Source organism: Megalopta genalis, unplaced genomic scaffold (genome assembly GCF_051020955.1).
Source record: "Megalopta genalis isolate 19385.01 unplaced genomic scaffold, iyMegGena1_principal scaffold0047, whole genome shotgun sequence".
In the NCBI taxonomy this organism is placed as follows: domain Eukaryota; kingdom Metazoa; phylum Arthropoda; class Insecta; order Hymenoptera; family Halictidae; genus Megalopta; species Megalopta genalis.
In genome coordinates, this window is record NW_027476116.1 from 195,001 (window position 1) to 202,500 (window position 7,500).

The following is a 7,500-nucleotide window of genomic DNA, read 5'->3' on the forward strand; positions in this document are numbered from 1 at the left end:
AATATGTAATTGAAAAAAATTAGAAAAATTTATTTTAGCCGTAAATCGAAAATAATGGGGACACCGGAGCTGTTCGAAGCGCCGAGACGCGCCGCGTACGGCCGAATATTTTCTAAGTCCCAACGTACCGATCAAGAGTAAAGTACCATTTTCCTACATTAGATTTCGTTCTAAATGCTTAATCCCTATGTAAAAACGTTAGTTAAGCAAGAATATCGTATTTTTAAAAAAATCTAATGATAGGATTTCCCAGAAAATTGAAAAAACCGTAAAATGTCAAGAGTAAAGTGCCATTTTCTGACATTAGATTTCGTTCTAAATGCTTAATCCCTATGTAGAAACGTTAGTTAAGCAAGAATATCGTATTTTTAAAAAAATCTAATGATAGGATTTTTCAGAAAATTGAAAAAACCGTAAAATGTCAAGAGTAAAGTGCCCTTATTTTAAACAATGTATCGTTCTAAATGCTTAATCCCTATGTAAAAAAGTTATTTTAGCAGGAATATGTTATTGAAAAAAATTAGAAAAATTTATTTTAGCCGTAAATCGAAAATAATGGGGACACCGGAGCTGTTCGAAGCGCCGAGCGCGCCGCGTACGCCCGAATATTTTCAAAGTCCCAACGTACCGATCAAGAGTAAAGTACCATTTTCCTACATTAGATTTCGTTCTAAATGCTTAATCCCTATGTAAAAACGTTAGTTAAGCAAGAATATCGTATTTTTAAAAAAATCTAATGATAGGATTTCCCAGAAAATTGAAAAAACCGAAAAATGTCAAGAGTAAAGTGCCATTTTCTGACATCAGATTTCGTTCTAAATGCTTAATCCCTATGTAGAAACGTTAGTTAAGCAAGAATATCGTATTTTTAAAAAAATCTAATGATAGGATTTTTCAGAAAATTGAAAAAACCGTAAAATGTCAAGAGTAAAGTGCCCTTATTTTAAACAATGTATCGTTCTAAATGCTTAATCCCTATGTAAAAAAGTTATTTTAGCAGGAATATGTTATTGAAAAAAATTAGAAAAATTTATTTTAGCCGTAAATCGAAAATAATGGGGACACCGGAGCTGTTCGAAGCGCCGAGCGCGCCGCGTACGCCCGAATATTTTCAAAGTCCCAACGTACCGATCAAGAGTAAAGTACCATTTTCCTACATTAGATTTCGTTCTAAATACTTAATCCCTATGTAAAAACGTTAGTTAAGCAAGAATATCGTATTTTTAAAAAAATCTAATGATAGGATTTTCCAGAAAATTGAAAAAACCGAAAAATGTCAAGAGTAAAGTGCCATTTTCTGACATTAGATTTCGTTCTAAATGCTTAATCCCTATGTAGAAACGTTAGTTAAGCAAGAATATCGTATTTTTAAAAAAATCTAATGATAGGATTTTTCAGAAAATTGAAAAAACCGTAAAATGTCAAGAGTAAAGTGCCCTTATTTTAAACAATGTATCGTTCTAAATGCTTAATCCCTATGTAAAAAAGTTATTTTAGCAGGAATATGTTATTGAATAAAATGAGAAAAATTTATTTTAGCCGTAAATCGAAAATAATGGATCGAGCGAATCGGTCGATTGCGCCGAGACGCGCCATGATGCAACAGACGAGCGATTGGAACGCCCGAATATTTTCAAAGTCCCAACGTACCGATCAAGAGTAAAGTACCATTTTCCTACATTAGATTTCGTTCTAAATGCTTAATCCCTATGTAAAAACGTTAGTTAAGCAAGAATATCGTATTTTTAAAAAAATCTAATGATAGGATTTCCCAGAAAATTGAAAAAACCGAAAAATGTCAAGAGTAAAGTGCCATTTTCTGACATTAGATTTCGTTCTAAATGCTTAATCCCTATGTAGAAACGTTAGTTAAGCAAGAATATCGTATTTTTAAAAAAATCTAATGATAGGATTTTTCAGAAAATTGAAAAAACCGTAAAATGTCAAGAGTAAAGTGCCCTTATTTTAAACAATGTATCGTTCTAAATGCTTAATCCCTATGTAAAAAAGTTATTTTAGCAGGAATATGTTATTGAATAAAATGAGAAAAATTTATTTTAGCCGTAAATCGAAAATAATGGATCGAGCGAATCGGTCGATTGCGCCGAGACGCGCTATGATGCAACAGACGAGCGATTGGAACGCCCGAATATTTTCAAAGTCCCAACGTACCGATCAAGAGTAAAGTACCATTTTCCTACATTAGATTTCGTTCTAAATACTTAATCCCTATGTAAAAACGTTAGTTAAGCAAGAATATCGTATTTTTAAAAAAATCTAATGATAGGATTTTCCAGAAAATTGAAAAAACCGAAAAATGTCAAGAGTAAAGTGCCATTTTCTGACATTAGATTTCGTTCTAAATGCTTAATCCCTATGTAGAAACGTTAGTTAAGCAAGAATATCGTATTTTTAAAAAAATCTAATGATAGGATTTTTCAGAAAATTGAAAAAACCGTAAAATGTCAAGAGTAAAGTGCCCTTATTTTAAACAATGTATCGTTCTAAATGCTTAATCCCTATGTAAAAAAGTTATTTTAGCAGGAATATGTTATTGAAAAAAATTAGAAAAATTTATTTTAGCCGTAAATCGAAAATAATGGGGACACCGGAGCTGTTCGAAGCGCCGAGCGCGCCGCGTACGCCCGAATATTTTCAAAGTCCCAACGTACCGATCAAGAGTAAAGTACCATTTTCCTACATTAGATTTCGTTCTAAATACTTAATCCCTATGTAAAAACGTTAGTTAAGCAAGAATATCGTATTTTTAAAAAAATCTAATGATAGGATTTTCCAGAAAATTGAAAAAACCGAAAAATGTCAAGAGTAAAGTGCCATTTTCTGACATTAGATTTCGTTCTAAATGCTTAATCCCTATGTAGAAACGTTAGTTAAGCAAGAATATCGTATTCTTAAAAAAATCTAATGATAGGATTTTTCAGAAAATTGAAAAAACCGTAAAATGTCAAGAGTAAAGTGCCCTTATTTTAAACAATGTATCGTTCTAAATGCTTAATCCCTATGTAAAAAAGTTATTTAAGCAAGAATATGTTATTGAATAAAATGAGAAAAATTTATTTTAGCCGTAAATCGAAAATAATGGATCGAGCGAATCGGTCGATTGCGCCGAGACGCGCCATGATGCAACAGACGAGCGATTGGAACGCCCGAATATTTTCAAAGTCCCAACGTACCGATCAAGAGTAAAGTACCATTTTCCTACATTAGATTTCGTTCTAAATGCTTAATCCCTATGTAAAAACGTTAGTTAAGCAAGAATATCGTATTTTTAAAAAAATCTAATGATAGGATTTCCCAGAAAATTGAAAAAACCGAAAAATGTCAAGAGTAAAGTGCCATTTTCTGACATTAGATTTCGTTCTAAATGCTTAATCCCTATGTAGAAACGTTAGTTAAGCAAGAATATCGTATTTTTAAAAAAATCTAATGATAGGATTTTTCAGAAAATTGAAAAAACCGTAAAATCACAAGAGTAAAGTACCATTATTTTAAACAATATGTCGTTCTAAATGCTTAATCCCTATGTAAAAAAGTTATCTAAGCAAGAATATGTAATTGAAAAAAATTAGAAAAATTTATTTTAGCCGTAAATCGAAAATAATGGGGACACCGGAGCTGTTCGAAGCGCCGAGACGCGCCGCGTACGGCCGAATATTTTCTAAGTCCCAACGTACCGATCAAGAGTAAAGTACCATTTTCCTACATTAGATTTCGTTCTAAATGCTTAATCCCTATGTAAAAACGTTAGTTAAGCAAGAATATCGTATTTTTAAAAAAATCTAATGATAGGATTTCCCAGAAAATTGAAAAAACCGTAAAATGTCAAGAGTAAAGTGCCATTTTCTGACATTAGATTTCGTTCTAAATGCTTAATCCCTATGTAGAAACGTTAGTTAAGCAAGAATATCGTATTTTTAAAAAAATCTAATGATAGGATTTTTCAGAAAATTGAAAAAACCGTAAAATGTCAAGAGTAAAGTGCCCTTATTTTAAACAATGTATCGTTCTAAATGCTTAATCCCTATGTAAAAAAGTTATTTTAGCAGGAATATGTTATTGAAAAAAATTAGAAAAATTTATTTTAGCCGTAAATCGAAAATAATGGGGACACCGGAGCTGTTCGAAGCGCCGAGCGCGCCGCGTACGCCCGAATATTTTCAAAGTCCCAACGTACCGATCAAGAGTAAAGTACCATTTTCCTACATTAGATTTCGTTCTAAATGCTTAATCCCTATGTAAAAACGTTAGTTAAGCAAGAATATCGTATTTTTAAAAAAATCTAATGATAGGATTTCCCAGAAAATTGAAAAAACCGAAAAATGTCAAGAGTAAAGTGCCATTTTCTGACATCAGATTTCGTTCTAAATGCTTAATCCCTATGTAGAAACGTTAGTTAAGCAAGAATATCGTATTTTTAAAAAAATCTAATGATAGGATTTCCCAGAAAATTGAAAAAACCGTAAAATGTCAAGAGTAAAGTGCCATTTTCTGACATTAGATTTCGTTCTAAATGCTTAATCCCTATGTAGAAACGTTAGTTAAGCAAGAATATCGTATTTTTAAAAAAATCTAATGATAGGATTTTTCAGAAAATTGAAAAAACCGTAAAATGTCAAGAGTAAAGTGCCCTTATTTTAAACAATGTATCGTTCTAAATGCTTAATCCCTATGTAAAAAAGTTATTTTAGCAGGAATATGTTATTGAAAAAAATTAGAAAAATTTATTTTAGCCGTAAATCGAAAATAATGGGGACACCGGAGCTGTTCGAAGCGCCGAGCGCGCCGCGTACGCCCGAATATTTTCAAAGTCCCAACGTACCGATCAAGAGTAAAGTACCATTTTCCTACATTAGATTTCGTTCTAAATGCTTAATCCCTATGTAAAAACGTTAGTTAAGCAAGAATATCGTATTTTTAAAAAAATCTAATGATAGGATTTCCCAGAAAATTGAAAAAACCGAAAAATGTCAAGAGTAAAGTGCCATTTTCTGACATTAGATTTCGTTCTAAATGCTTAATCCCTATGTAGAAACGTTAGTTAAGCAAGAATATCGTATTTTTAAAAAAATCTAATGATAGGATTTCCCAGAAAATTGAAAAAACCGAAAAATGTCAAGAGTAAAGTGCCATTTTCTGACATTAGATTTCGTTCTAAATGCTTAATCCCTATGTAGAAACGTTAGTTAAGCAAGAATATCGTATTCTTAAAAAAATCTAATGATAGGATTTTTCAGAAAATTGAAAAAACCGTAAAATGTCAAGAGTAAAGTGCCCTTATTTTAAACAATGTATCGTTCTAAATGCTTAATCCCTATGTAAAAAAGTTATTTAAGCAAGAATATGTTATTGAATAAAATTAGAAAAATTTATTTTAGCCGTAAATCGAAAAAGAGACTGTTCGTTTCTCTGTCTCTCTCGCGCGATCGAACTATCGATGTTTCCCGACAAACTATTGGGAGTTTAATTAAACTTTATACATGAAATTACTCGTTTTGATCCCCGCTACACAGCCGTATACTTTTTATAATTTTGTGGAATCGGGAACCTTGAAATATTTAACATAACGCGGATCGTCTGTCTCTGTCTCTTTCTAGATCGGAATAATCGATGTTTCCCGGCAAACTATTGGGAGATTAATTAAACTTTATACATGAAATTACTCGTTTTGATCCCCGCTACACAGCCGTATACTTTTTATAATTTTGTGGAATCGGGAACCTTGAAATATTTAACATAACGCGGATCGTCTGTCTCTGTCTCTTTCTAGATCGGAAGAATCGATGTTTCCCGGCAAACTATTGGGAGATTAATTAAACTTTATACATGAAATTACTCGTTTTGATCCCCGCTACACAGCCGTATACTTTTTATAATTTTGTGGAATCGGGAACCTTGAAATATTTAACATAACGCGGATCGTCTGTCTCTGTCTCTTTCTAGATCGGAAGAATCGATGTTTCCCGGCAAACTATTGGGAGTTTAATTAAACTTTATACATGAAATTACTCGTTTTGATCCCCGCTACACAGCCGTATACTTTTTATAATTTTGTGGAATCGGGAACCTTGAAATATTTAACATAACGCGGATCGTCTGTCTCTGTCTCTTTCTAGATCGGAAGAATCGATGTTTCCCGGCAAACTATTGGGAGATTAATTAAACTTTATACATGAAATTACTCGTTTTGATCCCCGCTACACAGCCGTATACTTTTTATAATTTTGTGGAATCGGGAACCTTGAAATATTTAACATAACGCGGATCGTCTGTCTCTGTCTCTTTCTAGATCGGAAGAATCGATGTTTCCCGGCAAACTATTGGGAGTTTAATTAAACTTTATACATGAAATTACTCGTTTTGATCCCCGCTACACAGCCGTATACTTTTTATAATTTTGTGGAATCGGGAACCATGAAATATTTAACATAACGCGGATCGTCTGTCTCTGTCTCTTTCTAAATCGGAAGAATCGATGTTTCCCGGCAAACTATTGGGAGTTTAATTAAACTTTATACATGAAATTACTCGTTTTGATCCCCGCTACACAGCCGTATACTTTTTATAATTTTGTGGAATCGGGAACCTTGAAATATTTAACATAACGCGGATCGTCTGTCTCTGTCTCTTTCTAGATCGGAAGAATCGATGTTTCCCGGCAAACTATTGGGAGATTAATTAAACTTTATACATGAAATTACTCGTTTTGATCCCCGCTACACAGCCGTATACTTTTTATAATTTTGTGGAATCGGGAACCTTGAAATATTTAACATAACGCGGATCGTCTGTCTCTGTCTCTTTCTAGATCGGAAGAATCGATGTTTCCCGGCAAACTATTGGGAGTTTAATTAAACTTTATACATGAAATTACTCGTTTTGATCCCCGCTACACAGCCGTATACTTTTTATAATTTTGTGGAATCGGGAACCTTGAAATATTTAACATAACGCGGATCGTCTGTCTCTGTCTCTTTCTAGATCGGAATAATCGATGTTTCCCGGCAAACTATTGGGAGATTAATTAAACTTTATACATGAAATTACTCGTTTTGATCCCCGCTACACAGCCGTATACTTTTTATAATTTTGTGGAATCGGGAACCTTGAAATATTTAACATAACGCGGATCGTCTGTCTCTGTCTCTTTCTAGATCGGAAGAATCGATGTTTCCCGGCAAACTATTGGGAGTTTAATTAAACTTTATACATGAAATTACTCGTTTTGATCCCCGCTACACAGCCGTATACTTTTTATAATTTTGTGGAATCGGGAACCTTGAAATATTTAACATAACGCGAATCGACTATCTCTGTCTCTTTCTAGATCGGAATAATCGATGTTTCCCGGCAAACTATTGCGAGATTAATTAAACTTTATACATGAAATTACTCGTTTTGATCCCCGCTACACAGCCGTATACTTTTTATAATTTTGTGGAATCGGGAACCATGAAATATTTAACATAACGCGGATCGTCT